This window comes from Ovis canadensis, chromosome 2 (assembly GCF_042477335.2).
Source record: "Ovis canadensis isolate MfBH-ARS-UI-01 breed Bighorn chromosome 2, ARS-UI_OviCan_v2, whole genome shotgun sequence".
NCBI classification, from domain to species: domain Eukaryota; kingdom Metazoa; phylum Chordata; class Mammalia; order Artiodactyla; family Bovidae; genus Ovis; species Ovis canadensis.
This window is the reverse complement of record NC_091246.1, coordinates 222,271,967-222,299,444: the sequence shown is the minus strand read 5'-3', so window position 1 is coordinate 222,299,444 and position 27,478 is coordinate 222,271,967.

The window sequence follows — 27,478 nt, the reverse complement described above, 5'->3', positions numbered from 1 at the left end:
TACAGATGACACCACCCTTATGGCAAAAAGTGAAGAGGAACTAAAAAGCCTCTTGATGAAAGTGAAAGAGGAGAGTGAAAAAGTTGGCTTAAAGCTCAACATTCAGAAAACGAAGATCATGGCTTCCAGTCCCATCACTCCATGGGAAATAGATGGAGACACAGTGGAAACAGTGTCAGATTTTATTTTGGGGGGCTCCAAAATCACTGCAGATGGGGATTTCAGCCATGAAATTAAAAGACGCTTACTCCTTGGAAGAAAAGTTATGACCAACCTAGATAGCATATTCAAAAGCAGAGACATTACTTTGCCGACTAAGGTCCATCTAGTCAAGGCTATAGTTTTTGCAGTAGTCGTGTATGGATGTGAGAGTTGGACTGTGAAAAAGGCTGAGCACCGAAGAATTGATGCTTTTGAGCTGTGGTGTTGGAGAAGACTCTTGAGAATGCCTTGGACTGCAAGGAGATCCAAGCAGTCCATTCTAAAGGAGATCAGCCCTGGGATTTCTTTGGAAGGAATGATGCTAAAGCTGAAACTCCAGTCCTCTGGCCACCTCATGTGAAGAGTTGACTCATTGGAAAGGACCCTGATGCTGGTAGGGATCAGGGGCAGGAGAAGGGGACGACCGATGATGAGATGGCTGGATTGCATCACCGACTCAGTGGACATGAGTTTGAGTGAACTCTGGGAGTTGGTGATGGACAGGGAGGCCTGGCGTGCTGTGATTCATGGGGTCACAAAGAGTCGGACACGACTGAGCAACTGAACTGAACTGATGATCCCATTGCCATTTACTTTACTGTTTTGGGTTCGAGTTTATACACCCTTTTTGGGTTTCCTGTCTAGAGAAGATCCTTTAGCATTTGTTGGAGAGCTGGTTTGGTGGTGCTTAATTCTCTCAGCTTTTGCTTGTCTGTAAAGCTTTGATTTCTCCTTCATATTTGAATGAGATCCTTGCTGGTTACAGTAATCTGGGCTGTAGGTTATTTTCTTTCATCACTTTAAGTATGTCCTGCCATTCCCTCATGGCCTGAAGAGTTTCTATTGAAAGATCAGCTGTTATCCTATGGGAATCCCCTTGTGTGTTATTTGTTGTTTTTCTCTTGCTGCTTTTAATATTTGTTCTTTGTGTTTGATCTTTGTTAATTTGATTAATATGTGTCTTGGGGTGTTTTGCCTTGGGTTTATCCTGTTTGGGACTCTCTGGGTTTCTTGGACTTGGGTGATTATTTCCTTTCCCATATCAGGGAAGTTTTCGACTCTTATCTCCTCAAGTATTTTCTCATGGTCTTTCATTTTGTCTTCTTCTTCTGGGACTCCTATGATTCTAATGTTGGGGCCTTTAACGTTGTCCCAGAGGTCTCTGAGATTGTCCTCTTTTAATTCTTTTTTTCTTTTCCCCTCTCTGATTCATTTATTTCTACCATTCTATCTTCTACCTCACTAATCCTTTCTTCTGCCTCTGTTAATCAACTTTTTGTTTCCTCCAGAGTGTTTTTGATGTCATTTATTGTATTATTCATTATATATTGACTCTTTTTTATTTCTTCTAGGTCATTGTTAAACCTTTCTTGCATCTTCTCAATCCTTGTCTCCAGGCTGTTTATCTGTGTTTCCATTTTGTTTTCAAGATTTTGGATCATTTTCACTATCATTATTCAGAATTCTTTCTCAGGTAGATTCCCTATCTCTTCCTCTTTTGTTTGGTTTGGTGGGCATTTATCCTATTCCTTTACCTGCTGAGTATTCCTCTGTCTCTTCATCTTGTTTATATTGCTGTGTTTGGGGTAGCCTTTCTGTATTCTGGCAGTTTGTGGAGTTCTCTTTATTGTGGAGTTTCCTTGCTGTGGGTGGGGTTGTATGGTTGGCTTGTCAAGGTTTCCTGGTTAGGGAAGCTTGTGTCGGTGTTCTGGTGGGTGGAGCTGGATTTCTTCTCTCTGGAGTGCAATGAAGTGCCCAGTAATGGGTTATGAGATGTCAGTGGGTTTGGAGTGACTTTGGGCAGCCTGTATATTGAAGCTCAGGGCTATGTTCCTGTGTTGCTGGAGAATTTGCATGGTATGTCTTGCTCTGGAACTTGTTGGCCCTTGGGTGGTACTTGGTTTTAGTGTAGGTATGGAGGCGTTTGATGAGCTCCTATTGATTAATGTTCCCTGGAGTCAGGAGTTCTCTGGTCTCAGGAATTGGACATAAGCCTCCTGCTTCTGGTTTTCAGTCTTATTTTTACAGTAGCCTCAAGACTTCTCCAGCAAGCAGTAGCAGCAAGACTTCTCCATCTATACAGCACATTGATAAAACATCTAGGTTAAAGATGAAGAGTTTCTCCACAGTGAGGGACACCCAGAGAGGTTCACAGAGTTACATGGAGAAGAGAAGAGGGAGGGAGGAGACAGAGGTGACCAGGATGAGAGGAGACAGAGGTGACCAGGATGAGATGAGGTGGAATCAAAAGAGGAGAGAGCAAGCTAGCCAGTAATCACTATGTGCTCTCCACAGTCTGGATCCCTCAGAGATGTTCACGGAGTTACACAGAGAAGAGAAGAGGGAGGAAGGAGACAGGGGTGGCCAGGAGGATAAAAGGGGAGAATCAAAAGGAGAGAGACAGATCCAGCCAGTAATCAGTTCCCTGTGTTCTCCACAGTCCATAACACACAAAGAGATTCACAGAGTTGGGTAAAGAGAAGAGAACAGAAGGGGGAGGGAGGAGATAGAGGCCATCTGGTGGAGAAAAAGGAGAGTCCAAAGGGGGAGAGAACAATCAGGCCAGTGGATCTCGCTCCCAAGTAAAAATGGGTACTGAAGATTGGGTTCTTAAAGGTACAAAATTGATAACAAATACCAAAGAGCAAAGATTAAAAATCTAGAGTAGAGGTTGGATTTTCAAAAATACAATATTAAAGGAAAAAAAAAGAAAACAAAGTCACAAGAATTATAAAAATATATATATATGAAGTTTGCTTTAAAAAATAGGGTCTCTCTTTTTTCTTTTTGCAAAGTAATAGTAGGTTATAAAAATGAAAATTAAAGGAGTAATAGAGGACTTAAAAATTTTAAAAAAATTAAATTAATGATAGTAAAAATATATCTAGGACTTTCTCTGGTGTTGTTGTGGGCAGTGTGGGGTCAGTTCATTTTTGGATAGTTCCTTGATCAGGTTTATATTTCTCAAGAGCTATAGGCCCCTTCCTGTGTAGTCGATATTAACTACAGGGTTTTAATCTATTGCACCTGTCACTTCCAAGGAGCTTCCCTCTGTTTTACCTTCTTCTGTTTGCTGGTCTCTTCAGTGTCTAATTTCTGCCCTGACACAAGGGGGCAGTGGTGGACACTTTTTTAGACTCACTTGTTCAGTTGTGCTGTGGGGAGGGAGGGACGCTGCAAATAAATAACACTGGCATGTGCTTGCAGTGTCTCAGCCACACTGGGTTTGCCCCTGCTCACGGCGTGTGTGCTTTCCCCGTCTACACTGCTTAGGCTCTAGGTTGCTATGCCGGGAACTGTCTGAGGCCAGCCCTGGGTTGTATGCACTTCCCAGGTCTAAGCCTCTCAGGTTCAGGTACTCAGATGGTCCTCAGAGGCACAGACTCGGTTGGGCCTGCGTTTTGTGCCCTTCCCAGGTCTGAGCAGCTCAGGTGACCAGGTGTTTGGTGCACGCAGTCGCTGTGACTTATCACCTCCCCCATCCCTGCTGCTTGGTTTTCCGAGTATACAACCGGCGCACCTTCTCAGGCGGATATTGACCGTCCAGAATCCCAAGAAGTCTTGGTTAGCAATGAAGCCTACTTGCAGTTTAGTAGATAATGCCTCTCTGGGGCCGTGATTGCTCTCTTCCAGCTCTGGCTGCCCTCTCCTGCCTGTCACCAGGCAGGGGGATGGACTGGGCTAGCTCTGCTCAGTCCTTTGTTCTGTGAGCCGGCCTGCTTGTGTCTTAGGTTAGGGCTTTTTGTGTGGTGGCTATCCCACAGTCTGGTTTGCTAGCCTAAGTTCGTTCCCTCAGATTGCCCTTGGGGCATTCAGGCCCAGTCCTTACTCTAAGCAATGCAACCCACACCTCCCTGCCCAACCCCTACTTGCTAGTGGTAGATACAGGTGTCGGTGCTGCTTCTCTGCTGGGGGAGTTACCATTGGGCGCGTAATCTGTGGGTTTTAATTATTTACTTATTTTTCCTCATGGCTATGTTGCCCTCTGTGGTTCCAAGGCTTGCCAAAGACTTGGCAATGAGATTGTTTCCTGGTGTTTGGAAACTTCTCTCTTTTTTAAGACTCCCTTCCTGGGATGGATCTCCTTCCCTACCTCTTTTGTCTCTCTTTTTATCTTTTATATTTTTTCCTACCTCCTTTTGAAGACAATGGGCTGCTTTTCTGGGTGCCTGATGTCCTCTGCTGGCATTCATAAGTTGTTTTGTGAAATTTACTCAGCGTTCAAATGTTCTTTTGATGTATTTACGGGGGAGAAAGTGGTCTCCCTGACCTATTACTCTGCCATCTTAGGACCGCCCTTTCCCCCCCACCCCCAACTTAAGATTTTAATTTATGTTTGTTTAGAAAGACATCCCTGGGTCAGGAAGATACCCTGGAGAAGGGAATGGCTACCCACTCCAGTATTCTTGCCTGGAGAATTCCATGGACAAAGGAACCTGGTGGGCTACAGTCCATAAGGTCACAAAGAGTTGAACGCTTCTGAGCAACTAACACACTTTACATAGTAAATAAAAACACTGACAAATTGAAAGACACAGCACAGAATAAGGAAAATATTTATATTCCATTACCTTTATGGCAACCCACTCCAGTACTCTTGCCTTGAAAATCCCATGAACGGAGGAGCTTGGTGCAGGCTACTATCCATGGGGTCGCAAAGAGTCAGGCACAACTGAGCGACTTCACTTTCACTTTCACCTTTAATGGCATTATTTTCCCTGCCTTTTTAACTGGAGAACTCTACATTTTCATTCTGTAATGGGTCTTACAAATTATGTAGTCCTGTCTGGACTTGACCCTGAAGGACAATGAGGAGCATGAGAAATTGTGTAAAGATTTTAAAAGGAAGTCGACAAGACCATATTTGTGCATTAGAGACTTGCCCTGGGAACAGGGTGGTACATGGATTTGGGGGACCAATGCACTGGAGACAAGGAACCCAATTAGAATAATGGCAATAGAGATAGATTGAAAGGATTGATAGACACAGTGGATTTTAAGATGTTAAAAGTTAGAATTGCCAAGACTTGTCCTCATGCCTTTTGTTACATGTCCCATTGTGATTAAAAGTCTGTATGCTTTCAAAATTAATTCTTTAAGTTAGTATTTTCAAGATTTTGTCATCTGTGGACTGTCTAGTGTATGTTTGGCCCCACAATTTTTAGTGTTCTTGCCTGGAGAATCCCATATGCAGAGGAGTCTGGCGGGCTATACAGTCCATGGGGTCGCAAGAGTCGGACACAACTTAGCAACTAAAACACCACCACCAAAGATTTGCCACAATTTAAAATAATAAAATGTAATCTCTTGCAATTAAAAATGGCAATTAAAAATTTTATTTACATCAGTGCCAGGAATAACATTACTTTCTGCATGTGCATACATGCTCAGTCATGTCCAACTCTGCAATCCTATGGACTGTAGCTTCCTAGGCTCCTTTGTCCATAGGATTATCCAGGCAAGAATACTGGAGTTGGCTGCCATTTCCTCCTCCAGGGGATCCTCCTGACCCAGGGATCACACCCGTGTCTCCAGCATCTCCTGTATTGACAGGCAGATTCTTTACCACTGAGCCGCTACTCTTCCCTAAAGTGATGATATCCATCTGGCTCAATGATTTGTCATCATTAAATCAGAATCCATGCTGAGATTTTTTTTCTCTTATTTCTCTTTATCCTAAATTAGAAAATGCTCACTCAAATTGTTGATCAAAATTAAAGTGACTATTGTCTCAATTACCCAGATTATACCAGTTGTCCAAGTACATCTATTAAGAGCACCCCTTTCACTCTTAACTGTCCATCTGGCATGAAAATTACTGATTCACCCCAGCCATCAGATAAAGCAGCAGATATTTAGGTGACTCTGTTCTGTTAGTTTTGGATATCTGAGTCAAGCACTAAACTTATGATTATAGACTGTTTCTAAATGAAAAGTATTTTCTGTTCTCCATTGGAAACTAAGTCAGTGAGCATATCATATGCAAAAACTGAAGTTTCAAATATTTGAACATAAGAGATAATGGCATTCTTAATCTGTCCTTGGCTGATTTCTGATCCAAAGAGTCTTTCTTTCTGTTCTGATTCAGTTCAGTTGCTCAGTAGTGTCCAACTCTTTGTGACCCCATGGACGGCAGCACACCAGGCCTCCTGTCCATCGCCAGCTCCTGGAGCCTACTTAAAATCATGTCCATCATGTTGGCAATGTCATGCAACCAACTCATTCTCTGTTTTCCCCTTCTCCTCCTGCCTTCAATCTTTCCCAACATCAGGGTCTTTTCCAATGAGTAGGTTCTTTGCATCGGGTGACCAAAGTATTGGAGTTTCAGCATCAGTCCTTCCAATGAATATTCAGGACTGATTTCCTTTAGGATGGACTGGTTTGATCTCCTTGCAGTCCAAGGGACTCTCAAGAGTCTTCTCCAACACCACAGTTCAAAAGCATCAATTCTTTGGTGCTCAGCTTTCTTTAGAGTACAACTCTCATATCCATACATGACCACTGGAAAAATCATAGCTTTGATTAGACAGACCTTTGTTGGTAAATTTTAAAATTTTAAACATATTAAAAATGTTATTTTCAATATGCTGTCTGGGTTTGTCATAGCTTTTTCCCAAGGAGCAAGCATCTTTTAGTTTCATGGCTGCAGTCACCATCTGCAATGATTTTGGAGCCCCCCACCCCCCCACAAAAAAAATAGTCTCTCACTGTTTCCATTGCTTTCCCATATATTTGCCGTGAAGTGATGGGACTCAATGCCATGATCTTAGGTATCTTGGGTATAACATTTAAATATGAAAACAGACTGATATAAAGGAGATTTCTTTCAGGCATTCAATATCTGTATTCCTCTTTTCCCATATAGAAATAGAACATTTGAATTTTAGCTTAGCAAGACCATCATAATAAGGACTACATTTCCCGAACTCTCTTGCTGCTAAGCAGTACTATGTGAATAAGTTCTAACCAACAGGATATAAGTGGAAATGGTATGTAACTTTCTGGAAGGATAATTAAGTGGGGAAGACACATAGTGTACTTCTAAACTCTATCTTTTCTTTTTAGCAAATTTAGCACTTTTAAGTAACACTACTCAAAAGCCGTGATGTTACATTAGCATATAGCAGGGGTTGGCAAACTTCTTCTTTGTCACATAGTAAATATTTTGGGCTCTTAGATTCTCCATCTCAACTACTCAGTTCTGCCCTTGCAGCCCCAAAGCAATTGTAGATAATGTAGCAATGTGTATGAATAGGTGTCACTGTGGTTCCAATAAAACTTTATTTTCAAAGTGGCCAGGCCAATAAGCACAGTTTGCTATCCCCTGGCTTAGATGAGTATTCTCAAGCTTGCTGTGTGTCAGAATTAACTGGGGAAATTTTAAGTACACCAGTTTCCAAGGCCTACTTCCTGAGTTTGATTTAATCATTCTGGGGTTAAGCCCAAATATTTGTTAAGAGGGCTCACTGTAATTCACAGATGATGACTTCCCTTTTAACCACTGCCAACGTTGGATACTTCTTAAGAAGGAACATTCAATGTCTGGAGGGTTTCTTTTTTATTTTTATGCATTTTTAATAACTCTATCTGTCCTTCTTGAGAAAAGATTTATGATGGCATAGTTTATTTAGTTAGACTTTCAGTGGCCCAAAGGCTGTGGATGCTAACAAGATAATTGGACAATAAACTCTAGATTGATGCAATTAAATCATGACCTGTAACAAACTAACTATACCTCAATTGTGAGGTAATTGGAGTTCATTTTTTAATAAATACAATGTAAGGAACATCATTCTCTTTAGTCACTTGGCCAAACTGTTAAAAAGATGAAATTAATAACTATTGTCTAAAGTTCTACAAATATGATACGGGAGGTGGGGGGAGAATGACCAATTATTTTTAGTTTGAGGCATATTGTCTTTTACATGTTTTACATGTGATTCTAATGTACTACTTTTGATTATTGTTGATCTTAGGTCTGAAAAGAGCTGTGTAATCCAAAAATTACATAGCATTGAAATTTGTTACCCCACAAATGAAAGTGTTTCTGGTGTAACTCCAGAAATATATTAATGTGTTAGCCTGTTCCCTGGAAAGATTCAGGTCTAAATTAAAGATGCAGTACATCTCAAGTATTAAATAGAACTGATGGAGAAAGTGCACGGTCATAAGATAGTAACAACACCCGAGTTCATTTTTCAGATAACAGGTGCTTCCCTTTGAAGTCCCATCAGCTTTTAATCAATTTTTAGATACTTATTTGAAATTACCTTACACAAGTTTACCCTCTAGCATTGAGCTTATATTTTTGAAGACTTGGAACCATCATTATGGACTTGGGTTATCATAACTAGACTAGGACACACTGACATCTTTTGAGGACTTAGAAAAATGAGTAAAAGTGATGATTCTGGGGAAACATCATTGACTTTGAAACTTAACTCCCCTCCCTCTTACTTAACCATGTAACCTGGACTAGTTACTTACAACTAGTGCTTTAGTACTACTGTACCAAGTTTTTGTGAGAATGAAATGAGTTGATATATATAAAGGGCTTAGAAGAGTGCCTGGCACATAGAAAGTGCCTACTACTGTTCTCATGATTCTTGGGGTATTTATTTGTTCATAAAATAATCCCACACTCTTTCTCTTGCTTTTGTATTTGTTTTATAGATATTTGTTTTCTTCCTGCTTCTTTAAATTGGAGATGTTGAAGGCATCAAGAGTCTGTCATACAGAATGAATTAAGCCAAAGAAAGAAAAACAAGCATCATACATTAACATATATGTGTAGGATCTAGAAAAATAGTTCAGATGAACCATTTCCTGGGCAAGAACAGAGATGCAGATGTAGAGAATGGACGTATGGACACCAGGGGGGAGGGAAGTGTGGGACAAATTGGAAGGTTGCTGCTGCTGCTGCTAAGTCCCTTCAGTCGTGTCTGACTCTGTGTGACCCCATAGATGGCAGCCCACCAGGCTCCCCCATCCCTGGGATTCTCCAGGCAAGAACACTGGAGTGGGTTGCCATTTCCTTCTCCAATGCATGAAAGTGAAGAGTGAAAGTGAAGTCGCTCAGTCGTGTCTGACCCTGAGCGACCCCATGGAGTGCAGCCCACCAGGCTCCCCTGTCCATGGGAGATTAGGATAGACATAAACACACTACTATGCGTAAAATAGGTAGTTGGTGGGAACCTGTCATAAAGTACAGGAAGCTTAGTTGGGTGCTCTGTAATGACCTAGAGGGGTGGGATGGTGGGGTAGAGGTGGAAGGGAGGTGCAAGAGGGAGGGGATGTATTAGACATATAGCTGACTCAATCCATTGTACAGCAGAAACTAACACAGCATTATAAAGCAACTATAATCCAATTTTAAATGGGGCATGATCATTGGCCAACCATGTAGGGCATGATGGGGAAGGCAGGGTGAAAAGCACAGGACCTGCCACGAGGGAAGATAAGTCCCATCAGTGGAAAGTGCTGGCAATGGAGGATCAGCCAGAGTGGCAAACATGGGGTCAGAACTGGTCACCCCCTCAATTCTTCAGCTGTGACCTGAACAGTCACAATAAGAGTTTCTCAGTGAAAAATCAGGACATTTTAACTTGAGGAAAATTTGACTTTGGGGTCTTGGATTAGAGATACTTATCAGTTCAGCTGATAGGAATTGGCTTTGAAAATATCTTTCATAGGGTAAAACAGCCCTGCTAACTAAACAGAGATTCCTGGGCTGTGGGACCCCTCAAGAGGGCAGAACCCCAACCCAGAAAAGATTTGGACATCAGGAATCAACACGACACCCTGAAAACAAAGACCTAGACTGAAGCCCAGTTAGAAGAATTAGAATTGGGAGACTCAGGAATGAGAGGAGCCTCAGTTATTACAACAACAGAGGCAAAATTTAAGGGTCAGATCCACACCAAAAATAACTCAATGCTGAGCCTCAGGAAAAGGTTTTTCCAATGTTTAAATGTGTTGACCTTGGGAACTGGGAATGAAGATGAGCCGGTGCAGTTGGCTCCAGGGTTTCCTGTGGCAAAGAATAGAGCATGTGAAAGGCGAAGAAGATGCTAGGGCCTGGAAGCTATTTAGGCTTAAAATCTGAGTTTTTCCTTATTGCTGCCAATGAACTTACTCCAGTAGCACTTCATATCCCTGATCCCACCAATCAACCAAGACACTTAAAATTTATAATCAGCTAAAATAGCACAAGCTGCATTTATGCTAATTGCATGTAAAGTAAGGGAGAATGAGCTCTCGAGAGAGAGTCAAGCCTGGAATGGCCCTCTTACAATTAAGTAAGTACACATTAACATCTGGACATCTACTATTTTGGCTGCTATGACACCTTTTCAGTTTTCTTCAGTGTTATATCCTGTGTTTGAGATAACCAGTTAAGTGTCATCAAGATAAGTGAGATGTTAGCATTATTGCAACTGATTCACTGCTTTCTATTCAACAAGCTCACAGAAATGATTAAGCCTCCCTCCATTCCCCTTTCCAATGTCAGCATTATTTCCTTTTTTAGGAGCAATTCAAAGGTTTGATCGTGCTGTCTTGGCTGAGAGGGTCCCCCTGCAGAGTTTTCCTGTAGTGTTATGGATCATGCCCCTCAGTTCCCAGCCCGACTGTGGAGTTTCCCCTTCTGTAATGTTAATAACTACTTGAAATCTGTGTCACACTGTACCCAGTAAGCTTCTAAGGCCACAGTGGTAGATTAAATATATCCACAAATCCTTCGCTGCTTCTCCCATTGAGAGGTATAGTCTAATTCCTCCCCTCTTAAATCCTTGCTGGTCTTAGAGACTGATTTGAGCAATAGGATGTTGCAGAAGTGATATTATAAAATCTCTAAAGTGAGGATGTTGGAAGTGTTGCACTCACCCTTGAAGTTCCCAGCTGGAATGTAAAAACCCTGACCTCTTTAGGTCACCTTGATGCAGAAACCACATGAAAAGGCCATGCGGAGGGGCCCTGAGACTGCATAAAGAGAAGGACATTCATGGTGGCTGCTCCAACCCTCAGCCATGTGAAGACCTGCCCAATGCTCAGATTTGTGAGCATTATAATATGGTTGCTGCTTTGTGGGTTACATTTTCAATGTGGTTGTTATTTAGCAGTAGGTAACCAGAACTGCCGCTCTTCTGGGGTGCCAGAAATTCCTGGAATAAGAAAGCCTCCTTCCCTGTGATTAACCCATCAGTTCAGTCTCTTAAAGACCACTACATCCGCTATTTAGCCAAATGTATATTTCTTTACTAAAATTAGAGAAATTTCAGAAGAGAGGTATATACAACAAAGGTTATACTTGAGAACTGAAAGTGAAGACACCTAAAAACTAGATCCTACAAAAGAGTTCCCCTCTGGGGTTTCTCCAAATCTCCTTTAGCTCCCATGTCCTCAGGTAACATCCTTGCCTTCAGACATCTTTACCTGCTAGTCATCTGCCTGAATTTCTACTTACCTCACAGAACATTCAACCTCTTCCTGAATCCATCACCTTGTTACTGAACCAAACTTGTCATCACCTGTTATGCAGCAAAGCTGCTCTACCGACACCAGGTTATCATTAAGGAAAGTGTAGTGTCTATTTCAAGGAACCTAGCAAGGAGAACAGGCAGCTCATGCTCAAAAGACTGAACTCCCTGAGAGCTTTCAGGGAACAGTTTTTAAAAGCAACATTTGGGGGTAATGTTTCAGGAATCTTGATCATCAACCTTCTGGTTCCAACCAGTCTGGGGTCTTTGTGCTCAGCATGAAGTCATCATCTTCCACTTGAGTGGGGATGGGGGGAGGGTCTTAGTTCTGCAGAACAACTCAAAGATATGTATCGCTTGTTATGTATATTTCTTGAGGAGGAACTAGGACTCTTTTACGCTATCATTACTTTTCTTGATTGACTGCTTTTCTTTTGTTTCTGTATTTCTTCACTTCCTGCATTAGCAACTGCTTGAGTCTGTGCTTTGGAACTCAGGGAAGGTTCTAGGAGACTAAAGCCTTTTTCTACAAACAAGAGATGGGGGACACAGAGGGGCTTTATACCTAGGAGGACCTCACAGAATCCTGCTTGGTATCACCTTTCCTCTCCTAAAACAAATACCTCACATCTCATGCTTGAAATGGGGTAGCAGCCCTAGAGTTTAGCATGATGTGCCGGGGTCCAGCCCCAGTGGATCCAGGGTGATTCAAAGGTGGGGGGACGGAGTCGGCGTCTTTGGAAATAACTTATTTAATTACAGATAGAGAGGGATTAGAAGATTAGCAGAGAAAAAGAGGCTGAATAACTTGGTTCACATGGGATACCAATCACCACCTACGTAGGCCGCAGGCGTCTTCCCATTCTCCTGAAGGAGAGGAGGCACTGAGGCCCCCCCGGTCCGATCTTAGAAGCCCAGGCAAAATTAATAGGCTTGGTGGGTACCCATGCACCAGATGGGAATTCGGCCAGAAAATAGTAGGAGAGAAAAAGGGGCTGAATAACTTGGTTTATGTGGGATACCAATAAAATTTCAAGACAAGGAATTTGCACCATCAACGTTGGGCCACTGGTGCCACTTGAATATCGGAAGGTGCCCCTCCTTGGGCTCCTTCTCACGTGGGCTTGAAAACCAAGGCAAATAAGTAGACTTGGAGGGCACCTATGCTCCAGATGGGAATTCAGCCAGAAAAACGGGGAGCAGAAAAGAACGACATGAGGGAATCAGTCTTTCCAGAAACTGATCCGATTTCTTTATTTTGGGGTTTGCTTATATACCTTTTGTTACATATAGGGATGAATACAGAGTCACACGGGGGTCAGCAGTCCGGACCTTTATCAAAATCAGGTGCTTCACATAAATGTATAAAAAAAGGTCTTAGGGATATTACATCATCTTCTGGCTGTGAGTGAGACCTGCTGACATTTTATGATCCTTTCTTTCTGATAACCAAAAAACTTATTTCTTCCAAAGGTGTTTTTTCTTAAACCAGGCACCACCCTCCAAATAAAGTTACATTCCTATAGGGTGAGGGTGTAGTGAGTTACAATCAAGAAAGGAATTTATTTAACCTAAGGTTAACATGATTACTCTTAAAGGTTAATACTTATTTCTCCTATATGCTTAAAGGTTAATACTTATTTCTCCTCTATGTTAGTTATATTCATTATAAGGGTAGGGAACATGAGATTTAGCAGCAAACATCAGCCCAACAAATGAAAATCCTTTCACCAATGCTCCCCTTAAGATCTATTTAGTCTTAAGATAGTGATAAAGTTACATTTTTACATAGCAAGGACACAGTGATTTATAACAAAGTACAGTGATCTATTACAAAAGAGAAAATCCATTAACTCAAAAAGTCTAGTATTGCTAACATCAAAAACTACTATATTTCCTTTTCTATATTCCAAATACATTGATTAATATATTCCCAGGTGCCTAAGGATATGGAGGCCTGGCGGCAATCTTTGACTCAACAAGAAGAAAAAGCCCTATGCTAATTAAGACTCTCAAAATACTCCAAAGCTCTCTGTGCTGTTTATGTTTATAGTAAACAATCATGTGGCAGGAGTATGGATAATCCTGTCACACAAGCTAGTCTGTCAGCAGAGAGGTTTGACCTAAGACATCCTTGTCCCACCCAGGACAGGGAATTAGCAGCAATTATTGACACAACAAATGAAAAACCCTTCACCAATATAATTCCTAACCAACCCAGTACTAATAATTTCCAACTCCCCAAAAGAATTTGCCTTTAGTAAATCTAAAACATCTCATGCCTCTCAGATTGGGAGGCTGTAAACAATCACATGTGGCCGGACGAACCTATACAGGCAGGCCAGATAACCTTCAGAAGAGTCTGTAAGCTGAAACACTCTTGTCACGCCCAAGAATTTTTATTGCCTTGGAGCTGCACGTTTACTCCTTCTCCGAGAGAAATGGTTATGGGGGAGAGCCCCCTGTAAAGTCAGAGATGTAGGTGAGAGCATAAAACAGACTCTGGTTTGGGGGTTAGATGCTTGGGAACAGGGGGTTTCCTGAGGCTTGATCACGCCTTTGCGTATGCCAAGCCTCCTTCCTCATGACCTTTGCCATGGACGGAGTTCCTCACGCTGGCCCCCGGCAATGATGGTCAGTGAAGCAGGTGGATAACCCAGCCTCACAAAACAGATAAGGGAAAAATTGTTCTGAGCCATTGTCAATGGTGATGCAGGAGCCTCTTTGTTGGATTAAATTTGATACTGTACCAGTATATGCTATAATTGAACAGATCTCCATAATTAAAGAACATTTAAGTGAAACACAAATCCAAGAAAAGTCATTAATTTGGGGGAGAATAGGGCATTCTAATTCAAGAATCACCAATTGAAGCATTTGGACCTTAAGCAGACAAATTAGTGAAATGGACTTTGTGCTATTAATGGGCACAGATGGGAATTATGGCAAAGTGGAATGAGTTTGTATGACTTTGTAAGGGCACACCTATGATGCACTTCCTAAAAATGGCTGTTTTGCAGGGATATAGAGAGAGCTGTCACCTCTCTCTCCTGTCGATTCTGAGATCTGGATTTACATGTGGAATGTTCAATTTTTAAACACTGAGGAGATCAAATAAAACACATGTCCATCCACTGAATCTGGGACGTGTGCATGCTCAGTCACTCTGTCGTGTTTGACTCTACTTGACCATATGGACTGTAGCCCACCATGCCCCTCTGTCCACGGGGATTCTCTAGGCAAGAATACTGGGGTGGGTTGCTATCCATGCCCTCCTCTAGGGGGTCTTCCCAACCCTGGGATTGAACCCACGTCTCCTGCATCTCATCTCATACATTGTAGGAACTTTACCTACTCAGTCACATACCAGATGAAAATATTCCCCTAGTTATCAAGACATGACTCCCTGCACCTTTCCCTGGACTGTATAACTGTACTGAGTAGCATTTAGAGCATTACTGTGCCTGAAGAGGAGGGAGGGCCTACCTGAATAGTTAATTCCTTAGTCTTTAATACTGACTCTTCTTGAAGAGAAACTCTAAGATAATGATTAAATCCTAAACTTTAGCCATCTCCTAGTGTGGAGAGTGAAGTGTTTACCAATTCTTTTCACTAGAAAAATGTCAGTGATTTAGAGATGAGACTTTCACTAGTGTATGTTAATTCTGAAACTCTGCCTCCTTTCATTCTTTGTTAAGCACTATTGTATTAACTAGGTAGTCACTGGTCCCTGTACTCAGTATTTCTGCTATATCCAACACTCAGTTAAGGCTCTTAATTCTACCCACTCCAGGCTAGAATATTGGAGAGGGTAGCAGTTCCCTTCTCCAGGGGATCTTCCCAATCCAGGGGGTTCGGATCTCCCACATTGCAGGTGGATTCTTTACCAGCTGAGCCACCAGCGAAGCCCAAGAATACTGGAATGGGTGAAAAAGAAAAGTGAAGTCACTCAGTCGTGTCCAACTCTTTGCAGTCCTATGGACTACTAGAGTGGGTAGCCTATCACTTCTCCAGCACATCTTCCTCACCCAGGAATCGAACCAGAGTCTCCTGCCTTGCAGGCAGATTCTTTATCAGCTGAGCTACCAGGGAAGCCTGGTAGCATTAAACTTAATAAAATCCACACTTAGAAACAGTTGTGAGAGACAGCAAGAAACACCCTTGTTGTGCTTGTTCAGAGGCCCATTCTATAATCATTTTAAAGATGTTTCAATGAAACAAAGACATTATCAACACTAACGTGAACTATATAAATGATAGCATCTTTGTCATACATAAATTTATGCATTAAAGACCTGACAAAATTCAGGTAGTAAATAATAAAGTATGGAAAAGAAGAGTGAAAAATAATAAAATCAATAGTATTTATCTTGACATCAAAAAGAAAATTAAAACAACAGCAATAAATAAATAAATAAATCAAATCATACCCAAAGCGTTAACTTCTGTTTGAGGCCCATACAAGTGAGGGGCCCTAAAACTTGATCATTATGGACCTCACAGTAAATCTACCTTTATTTATACTCTCTTTCATGTAGAATATATAGGTTTTGTAAAATCCAATGACAATTTTCTTTTGTCCTGTTTGGGAATAAAAAGGTATACATTTCTCCTCATCTGTAAGGCATGCACATAAAGATTTAAAAAAGAGTTTCTAACAAAGGCCCTTTAAAATGAAAGTTGTAGATGTTTCTCAAGCTCCCTTGGGGGCAAACATTTAAGTTCAGAAAGGAGATGACTCGTGTGAGAACAGTTGAATATCCATAGTTTCTCCGGCTTTCTTAAGAAGGAAAAATCTTCCCATCTGTTAGTGACATTTCAGACTTCAGTCACAGATTTTCACAAGGATCTTGGTTAAGTCATTTTCTTCTGTTTTCTTTATTATTATTTATTTTGGCTGTGCTGGGCTTTTGTTGTGTCATACAGGCTCTAGAGTGTATAGGCTCAGTAGCTGTGGTGTGTGGGCTTAGTTGCAGTATGTGGGATCTTAGATCCCCCACCAGGCACTGAACCTGAACTCCCTGCATTGGGAACCTAGAGTCTTACCCACTGGACCACAGGGAAGTCCCTTCTTCTGTCTTCTAAATCAACTTCTCTCACAATGTCCTAACTCATTCTACCACTTGAACTATCCCTTATCTCCAGGAGAGCATCTCCCTATATTTGTATTGCTCTTGTGTGTAAGATAGAAATATGCCTTTGCAATGAGCTCAGTATCTAGATATAACCACTTTTACTAAACTTCTGTTACCTTTAGTGTTAATCCTTAAAGTTTGTTTTACTTTTCTCCTTTTCTTCCTTTTTAAAACATTTTTAGGGGACTAGTTGCCTCAATGCTTTGACTTTTCTGACTCAAGGTTGTTTTTATTGAATTATTTCCTGTAATCTGTACCCTCCATGCTGTTTCTGATTCTCTCTGCAGGATTTCCCTCTTGTTCCTGACATTTGCCCTCAGGCTCTGCCTTTTATATTTTCTCCTTTGGTTGATACAATGAAAAGAGATATTTATATGCTTGTTGATTCACAAACTTCCTCAGGAACTTCCTGAGTATAATCTAAAATCACCCCCATACTTGGAGGGCAGGGAGAGACTGAAGAAAGAGGCAGACCCCTGCAGGTTGGTGGTGGCAGGATTGATAAGCAAGGGAACTTGCCTACCAGGCTTGTCTTGGGTGGTTGCAAGATGAGTAGACTTCCAGACCCTCCCACCAAATCTTAAAATTTTTATAGAGAGGTGTTAACTGGGTTCTGTTGCATGTAACATCTAGATGGTCTCAACAACACACTGCTCTCTCAAGGCTGAGTCCTTGAAAGCCACTCCCATTGTGGGAAAATGGACAGACAGTGCATTTTAGGCACCGGGAAGGTGGGGGAAAGTGAAAGTGTTAGTTACTCAATTGTGTCTGACTCCGTGACCCATGGACTGTAGCCTGTCAGGCTCCTCTGTCCATGGGATTCTCCAGGCAAGGATGAGGGAGTGGGTATACCAATTCCTTCTCCAGGGCATCTTCTGGACTCATGGATTGAACTCAGATCTCCTGCTTTGCAGGCAGATTCTTTACCACCTGAGCCACCAGGGAAGGTGGGGTGGTGCCTCTTATTGTTCAGGCCCAGTTCTTGGATCAACTGTAGTCATGACCTTTTGATGATCTTCTCCAGAAAGGCCCTTTAGGAAATGTGATCACTCAGCAAGAGAGTTCCAGAAAAACATCTATTTCTGCTTTATTGACTATGCCAAATCCTTTGACTGTGTGGATCATAATAAACTGTGAAAAATTCTGAAAGAGATGGGAATACCAGACCATCTGACCTGCCTCTTGAGAAACCTGTATGCAGGTCAAGAAGCAACAATTACAACTGGACATGGAACAACAGATTGGTTCCAAATAGGAAAAGGAGTACATCAAGGCTGTATATCATCACTCTGCTTATTTAAATTATATGTAGAGTACATCATGAGAAATGCTGGACTGGAAGAAGCATAAGCTAGAATCAAGATTGCCGGGAGAAATATCAATAACCTCAGATATGCCGATGACACCACCCTTATGGCAGAAAGTGAAGAGGAACTAAAAAGCCTCTTGATGAAAGTGAAAGTGGAGAGTGAAAAAGTTGGCTTGAAGCTCAGCATTCAGAAAACTAAGATCATGGCATCCGGTCCCATCACTTCCTGGGAAATAGATGGGGAAATAGTGGAAACATTGTCAGACTTTATTTTGGGGGGCTTCAAAATCACTGCAGATGGTGACTGCAGCCATGAAATTAAAAGATGCTTATTCCTTGGAAGAAAAGTTATGACTAACCTAGACAACATATTGAACAGCAGAGACATTACAATGCCAACAAAGGTCCTTCTAGTCAAGGCTTGGTTTTTCCAGTGGTCATGTATGGATGTGAGAGTTGGACTATGAAGAAAGCTGAGCGCTCAAGAATTGATGTTTTTGAGCTGTAGTGTTGGAGAAGACTCTTGAGAGTCCTTTGGACTGAAAGAAGATTCAACCAGTCCATCCTAAAGGAGATCAGTCCTGGGTGTTCATTGGAAGGACTGATGTTGAAACTGAAACTCCAATACTTTGGCCACCTCATGCGAAGAGTTGACTCATTGGAAAAGATCCTAATGCTAGGAAGGATTTGGGGCAGGAGGAGAAAGGGACGACAGAGAATGAGATGGCTGGATGGCATCACCGACTCGATGGACATGAGTTTGGGTAGACTCCAGGAATTGGTGATGGACAGGGAGGCCTGGTGTGCTCGATTCATGGGGTCGCAAAGAGCCGGACAGGACTGAGCAACTGAACTGAACTGCTTTCTCTCCACTTACCCTGGCTGCTTTTTTAGGATATTATTTGTCATTCACTCTAAAGCATCATTTTGGTCAATGATGTTCTATTTTGAGAGACAGAAATGCCATTTTGGAGGCTTTGAAAAGCTTTTTTTGACTATGCAATTATTTTTAAATGTGCATTAATTGAGAATAGCCAGAAACAAATAGCTGGCTAAAAAGGAATTTTCCAGTGATGCCCTCAGGTAAATTTGCTAAGACTCTACTGCTAGGAGTGCAGGTATGTGTGAGTACAAATTCTCTTCTCTGTACCCAGCATCATCCCTTCTAATAAGGGGAATAAGCATAGAATGTTTATTCCTATGACATTCTCCTTCAATGTCATAGGAATAAACTGTTCACAAAATATTTTTCTTTTCCATTCTACAGCCAGATAATCCATAGCATATCTTCTATCGAGATCCATACAACACTGGAGATAAGATTGTTATATAAAACGAAGAGTAGCCTCTCTAGTTGGAAAGGATTTCTAAAGAATGTGGTGATGGTCTGAGCTGTTTCTAACTGGCAGTGTCAGGGCAGTGGTTGTGGTGCAGAGGAGTAGCATTTGGTCATTTGAGATCTCCAGTCCATTACGGAAAGCATAATTGAGTTGTGTCACTGATAACACAAATTGTACAAACTAACTTACATATTAAATAATCAGTGCTATGAGAAGTTGTAATTATTTTTTTCTACCTCACTTTGCCAAACTGACTTTTGAAAATTCACCAGAAATGAATTTGCTCTATTTTCAGGGGAGCCAATTTGTATGCTTGCAGTGACTGGTTTGAATAGTAGTTCATCTCATGCACACATCCAATTACTTCTTATAGAAAGGGTTCAGAAAAGTTCCCAACCTACCAGAGCAAAGCCTTGACTTGAGAAAAGATGAATACTTTGGTGTGTTTCAACTATTTTATTAATAAAGGAAAAGAAAAAGTAAATACCAGCCATTCTGTAACAAAGTATCATTTTTCTTCAAGTTGAAATGACAGTAGAAATTTTTGAACTTTTTAAAGAATTTGTTCGTAATTAATATAGTTTCTCTCTAATTTTTAAATATTGTCTCAAACTTTAAGAAGAAATTCAACAATACTCTAATAACTGGGATAATTCTCCTGGAAAGACATGGAGTAACCCTAAATGTGAACCAGAGTCTAGGCCAGGTTAGATTTCTGGGATCCAGTAAAGATTTAGCGTGAACCAGTCAGAGGTTATGTCAGGAAGCTGTGATAAATGAATAGCAATTTATTGGTAACTGAGAGGATGGGATTCAAGTCACAGTAATATACTATGGATTGGTTCAGAGGTTGGCACTCTATTTAGTTCTGAATGTCTACAGCAAAGCAAGCTAGAAAAATAAGAAAAAGAAAGAACATCAATAGGAGACTTGGAGAGACATACAGACCACTAAGGTAAGAAAGGAACAAGAAACATAGGAAAAGAGCTATAAGAGTAACTGCAGGTAAAACTAGAGTATCTTGAACTGTCAGATTTTTAGAGTCAAAGTGTGCCTGTGTGAGTTGTTCTTGAGCTTTCCTGATTGCTTGTCTTCCTGTGTCTAGCTGTCAATACAGGCAGGAAAACGAGTTTTGACTTCTCAGATTCACAATCTCTGAACCCCAGGCACAGGGGAAACTATAGTCACATTCAAACACTGAGCATTGACCACAAATGTAACTGGTATCAACCACTGCTTACTGATTCAATATCCAAGAATATCACATAATACTGCCACCAAGGGTGCTACCAGCTATGACTATGATCAATATGATCAGTTCTTCCCTCTCTCCACTTAAACAGTAGCTTGGGAAATCAATCCGTTTTAACACAGCTGAGCTGAGGTTAAATCAATGCCCTGAAAACCTAAGTGAAAGTATGAATTTTTCTGAATATTCCTGAATGGTAAAAAGAGGCAACTATACCAAATTAAAGATAAACTTGAAAGCAGTTTGACCCACACCAGGATAAAACTGTGTACTATGGAGGTCTCATCATCTTTGTAACAATTCTGCTTCATTTTCCCTTGTGGAGACATCCTGTGTTCTAATACATACTAAGTGTCTGTGTTCCCCACTTCCACACAATGCGAACTTTTTATTCCTTTCAAGGTACAATTGGCTGACAATCTATTAGAGCATTACCCATGCTAGAGATGCCTTCATTGCAATAAGAAAGCAGTAATCCGAAGATCATTATCAATATACACGTGACTATTTTTCCTGTTTGATCATGGCAGACCTCTTTGATCATGGGGCTTCCCATGTGGCACCAATGATTAAAGAACCGCCTTCCAATGTAGGAGATGTAACAGATGCAGGTTTGATCCCTGGGTTGGGAAGATCCCCTGGAGGAGGACATGACAATCCACTACAGTATTCTTGCCTGGAGAATACCATGGACAGAGGAGCCTGGTGGGCAATAGTCCACAGGGTTGCAGAGTCAGATCTGACTGAAGCAACTTAGCATTCAGCAGGCAAACTTAAGGAAACACAGAACTCTTGTCCATTGAGAATAGAAGAAGAGCAGGAAATTTCTAAATATTGCTGTTCAGTAGCTACAAGCAGCTCAACAAAGTGAATAAGCAACATAAATGTCTATTTATAACTCAGTATCTATGTGATGAAATGGTAATGGTTAGTTCAGTTCAGTTCAGTCGCTCATCCTGTCCAACTCTTTGCAACCCCATGAGCTGCAGCACGCCAGGCCTACCTGTCCATTACCAACTCCCGGAGTCCACCCAAACCTAGTTCCATTGAGTCGGTAATGTCATCCAACCAATTTATCCTCTGTCTATCCCTTCTCCTCCGGCCCTCAATCTTTCCCAGCATCAGAGTCTATTCAAATGAGTCAGCTCTTCACATCAGGTGGCAAAAGTATTAGAGTTTCAGCTTCAATATCAGTCCTACCAATGAACACCTAGGACTAATCTCCTTTGGGATAGACTGGTTGCAGTCCAAGGGACTCTCAAGAGTCTTGTCCAACACCACAGTTCAAAAGCATCAATTTTTCAGCACTTGGCTTTCTTCACAGTCCAACTCTCACATCCATACATGACCACTGGAAAAACTATAGCCTTGATCAGACGGACCTTTGTTAACAAAGTAATGTCTCTGCTTTTCAATATGCTGTCTAGGTTGGTCATGACTTTCCTTCCAAGGAGTAAGCGTCTTTTAATTTCATGGCTGCAATCACCATCTGCAGTGATTTTGGAGCCCCCCAAAATAAAGTCAGCCACTGTTTCCACTGTTTCCCCATCTATTTCCCAGGAAGTGATGGGATCAGATGCCATGATCTTTGTTTTCTGAATGTTGAGCCTTAAGCCAACTTTTTCACTCTCCTCTTTCACTTTCATCAAGAAGCTCTTTAGTTCCTCTTCACTTTCTGCCATAAAGGTTGTGTCATCTGCATATCTGAGGTTATTGATATTTCTCCTGGCAGTCTTGATTCCAGCTTGTGCTTCCTCCAGTCCAGCATTTCTCATGTTGTACTTTGCATATAAGTTAAATAAGCAGAGTGACGATATACAGCCTTGACGTACTTCTTTTCCTATTTGGAACCAGTTTGTTATTCCATGTGCAGTTCTAACTGTTGCTTCCTGACCTGCATATAGGTTTCTCAAGAGGCAGGTCAGGTGGTCTGGGATTCCCATCTCTTTCAGAAGTTTTCAGTTTATTGTGATCCACACAGTCAAAGGCTTTGGCATAGTCAGTAAAACAGAAATAGATGTTTTTCTGGAACTCTTTTGCTTTTTTGATGATCCAGGGGATGATGGCAATTTGATCTCTGGTTCCTCTGCCTTTTCTAAAAGCAGCTTGAACATCTGCAAGATCACGATTCGCATATTGCTGAAGCCTGGCTTGGAGAAATTTGAGCATTATTTTACCAGCATGTGAGATGAGTGCAATTGTGAGGTAGTTTTAGCATTCTTTGGCATTGCCTTTCTTTGGGATTGGAATGAAAGCTGACCTTTTTCAGTCCTGTGGCCACTGCTGAGTTTTCCAAATTTGCTGGCATATTGAGTGCAACACTTTCACAGCATCATCTTTCAGGATTTGAAGTAGCTCAACTGGAATTTCATCACCTCCACTAGCCTTATTCATAGTGATGCTTCCTAAGGCCCACTTGACTTCACATTCCAGGCTGTCTGGCTTTAGGTGAATGATTACACCATCGTGATTATCTGGGTCATGAAGATCTTTTTTGTACAGTTCTTTTGTGTATTCTTGCCACCTCTTCTTAATACCTTCTGTTAGGTCCCTACCATTTCTGTCCTTTATCGAGCTCATCTTTGCATGAAATGTTCCCTGGGTATCTCTAATTTTCTTGCAGAGATTTCTAGTCTTTCCATTCTAGTGTTTCCCTCCATTTCTTTGCACTGATTGCTGAGGAAGGCTTTCTTATCTCTCCTTGCTATTCTTTGAAACTCTGCATTCAAATGGGTATATCTTTCTTTTTCTCCTTTGCTTTTTGCTTCCCTTCCTTTCATAGCTATTTGTAAGGCCTCCTCAGACAGCCATTTTGCTTTTTTGCATTTCTTTTTCTTGGGGGTGGTCTTGATCCCTGTCTCCTGTACAATGTCACATACCTCTGTCCATAGTTCATCAGGCACTCCGTCTATCAGATCTAGTCCCTTAAATCTATTTCTCACTTCAACTGTATAGTCATAAGGGATTTGATTTAGGTCATACCTGAATGGTCTAGTGGTTTTCTCCACTTTCTTCAATTTCAGTCTGAATTTGGCAATAAGGAGTTGATCTGAGCCGCAGTCAGCTCCCGGTCTTGTTTTTGCTGACTGTATAGAGCGTCTCCATTAATGGTTATATTTTAAGCATTAATCAACATGTGCAACTATGGAGAAAGTATAAGCTATATAGAAAAATGATAGGATATGGACTGAGTGATGGGTCATATAATTATAAATCTACTCCTTCTATTAGACATGGTATAGAAAGAAAAAGTTACAGAAATCAATAGTTAATGGCAGAACTCCTGGAAAGAGTATTGTAAACCCAAATAGCTGATAACTACAAAATGCAAAGAGGACATATTCAGGATCATAGGTATAGATGCTTGAGCAAAGATTGAAGCACTATTTAAAACCTTTTATTTAAATTTTCATTGTTGTAGTTGTTATGGGATGGATGGCTATTGTTTTTTGCGCTGTTGATATATAATGTTTCCACTGTTCAAGAAACAAAGCAGAAATTACAGATCCAAATTACTATCCTTCATGCAAGTAGCTTCCCTGACAGGATATACATTTATTCCAGTGAGACTGCTACTGCTTAAAATGGTTTTAGAACTCCTCCTGAAATTGCTTTCAGAGCCTGAAGCTAATTTCTTTGACTATCCTCAATAGTGGCAAATATCCATCCTTTGACAGAGGATTTGATTTTTTAAAGCTTGCCAAAAGTCAGGACTAGTGAGTAAAGTAGCCAGTTAAACTGGGTTATACTGTTTGGGTTTTTAAAAATAAGGTGAGCTAAAGCAATGAGCCGAGTTTTCTCATATAGCTCATAAACCACTTTAGAAGGCAATTACAAAAGGGAATTTTTCAAAGTAGATTTTTATTTCCTTTCTTTGTAAGATACCACTGCTGCTGCTGCTGCTGCTAAGTCGCTTCAGTCATGTCTGACTCTGTGCAACCCCAGAGACGGCAGCCCACCATGCTCCCCTGTCCCTGGGATTCTCCAGGCAAGAACACTGGAGTGGCTTGCCATTTCCTTCTCCAATGCATGAAAGTGAAAAGTGAAAGTGAAGTCACTTAGTCGTGTCCGACTCTTCGCTACCCCATGCACTGCAGCCCACCAGGCTCCTCCATCCATGGGATTCTCCAGGCAAGAATACTGGAGTGGGTTGCCATTGCCTTCTCCGAAGATACCACTAGTTGACTCTAAATGCCCTTCCAGCTTTATGATTCTGTGATTCAATAATTCATCTATTTAAACATCTTGAAAGATTTGGTGCTATTTTAAAGAAAAATAAAACATCTCAATGTGATTAAAAACTTTACCCTAAAAAAAAAAATGTTAAAAAGAGCATGTTTAATTACACTGGGGCTCATTTTCCTCTGCTGTAAGAGGAGGGAGGGTCTTGAATAGACGATCCTCAAGCTATACAATGATATGCTAGTATATTAACAGTTTTTTAAAAATAAAAAATTACTCCAAAATTTAGTGTCTTGAAATTATTGAATTTAGTGTCTTGAATTATTTCACAGTTTTTATGCAATCAAGAATCTTGGCACTACTATCTCTGTCCTCTGCGTCAGGATTTCCCACAGGCTACAATTATGGTGTCATCTGGGCTGCAGTCATTCCAAGGATCAACTTGGATTTGTTTCCAAGCCCACTCATATGGTTGTTGGCACTATTCACTATTCAGTTCTTCATGGGCCTGGGTTCTTGCTGGCCCATGATTGAAGGCTGCTGTAGGCACCTTTCCACACAGGCTTCTTTATTAGGCATCTCATGATATGGCAACGTGCTTTGTCAAAACAAGCAGGCAGTAACAGCCAAGGAAAAAGAGTCCAAGCCAGAAGTTAAGATCTTTATAACCAAATCTGAGATGTGAGAAGTCTTGACTTCTGCAATATCTTGCTCTGTAATTAGGCACAGTCTATACTCAGGGAGTATAGACCAACCTAGACAGCATGTTGAAAAGCAAAGACACTACTTTGCCAACAAAGGTTCATCTAGTCAAAGCTATGGTTTTTCCAGTAGTCATGTATGGATGTGAGAGTTGGGCCATAAAGAAAGCTGAGTGCTGAAGAACTGATGCTTTTGAACTATGGTGTTGGAGAAGACTCTTGAGAGTCCCTTGGACTGCAAGGAGATCCAACCAGTCCATCCTAAAGGAAATCAGTCCTGAATATTCATTGGAAGGACTGATGCTGAAGCTGAAATTCCAATACTTTGGCCACCTGATGTGAAGAGCTGACTCATTGGAAAAGACCCTGATGCTGGGAAAGATTGAAGGCAGAAGAAGGGAACGAGAGTATAAGATGGTTGGGTGGCATCACCAACTCAGTGGACATGAGTTTGAGTAAGCTCTGGGAGTTGGTGACGGACATGCAGGCCTGGCATACTGCAGCCCATGGGGTTGCAAAGAGTCAGACACAACTGAGTGACTGAATTGAAATGATACTCATGTGGAAGGGATTACACAGGGGAGAGAGAACTAGAAGGTGGGAGTGACAGGAACCATCTGATAAGCACATATTCCCCCACCCCTGGTGATTCTCATTCCTCTCACATGAGAACTATACTCACCACCTCCAGGTACCTGTAAAATTCAATCCATTACATCAACAAATCGAAGTCCACTATCACCTCATTTAAATCGTGTTCAAATGTAAACGAGTCTCCTTGAGCATAATTCTTTCAGTTCACCCCAGGAGTCTAGTCCCTTTATATCTGTGGACTTGTGAAAGCACAAGTTCTGGAACTGTGATTCTTCTATTGTCATTAACTTCACAGCCACCTTATCACAGGTGCCTCTAGACCACAGAGTCAGCTGCACAGAATTTATTGTTCTGAGTCCTACTGAAATTTGACAGAGTATTTTTTATTGCTAAGTGTGCCAAAAAGTGCTCTGAGTCCCCTAAAGCCACCAAACATTGTGTTTCTTCTAGTGATAGAAAATGTGGGGACATGATAACTTAACTGTTTTGGAGATGTTTTAGGATACCTCAAACCAATGAATCTGTAAACATTTGGTTAATGGGGCAGGTATCTGAAGCTTCATAATGTTTATCTCCTGCTCTCTAGAGCATGTGTCTTAATGAGGCTTCCAATATGCTTACCTTGTTACTTTTTGCTCAAGTGATCCAACTAATATGTCATCAGTATTATGGACCAAAGTGATGTTGTTGTTGTTCAGTTGCTAAGTTGTGTCTGACTCTTTGTGATCCCATAAACTGCAGCATGCCAGGCTCCTCTGTCCTATCTCCTAGAGTTTGCTCAGATTCATGTCCATTGAGTTGGTGATGACATCCAACCATCTCATCCTCTCAGTTCAGTTCAGTCATGTCCCACTCTTTGTGACCCCATGAGTCGCAGCACGCCAGGCCTCCCTGTCCATCACCATCTCCTGGAGTTCACTCAGACTCACATCCATCAAGTCAGTGATGCCATCCAGCCATCTCATCCTCGGTTGTCCCCTTCTCCTCCTGCCGCCAATCCCTCCCAGCATCAGTCTTTTCCAATGAGTCAACTCTTCTCATGAGGTGGCCAAAGTACTGGAGTTTCAGCTTCAGCATCATTCCTTCCAAAGAAATCCCAGGGCTGATCTCCTTCAGAATGGACTGGTTGGATCTCCTTGCAGTCCAAGGGACTCTCAAGAGTCTTCTCCAACACCACAGTTTAAAAGCATCAATTCTTCAGCGCTCAGCTTTCTTCACAGTCCAACTCTCACATCCATACATGACCAGAGGAAAAACCATAGCCTTGACTAGATAGACCTTTGTTGGCAT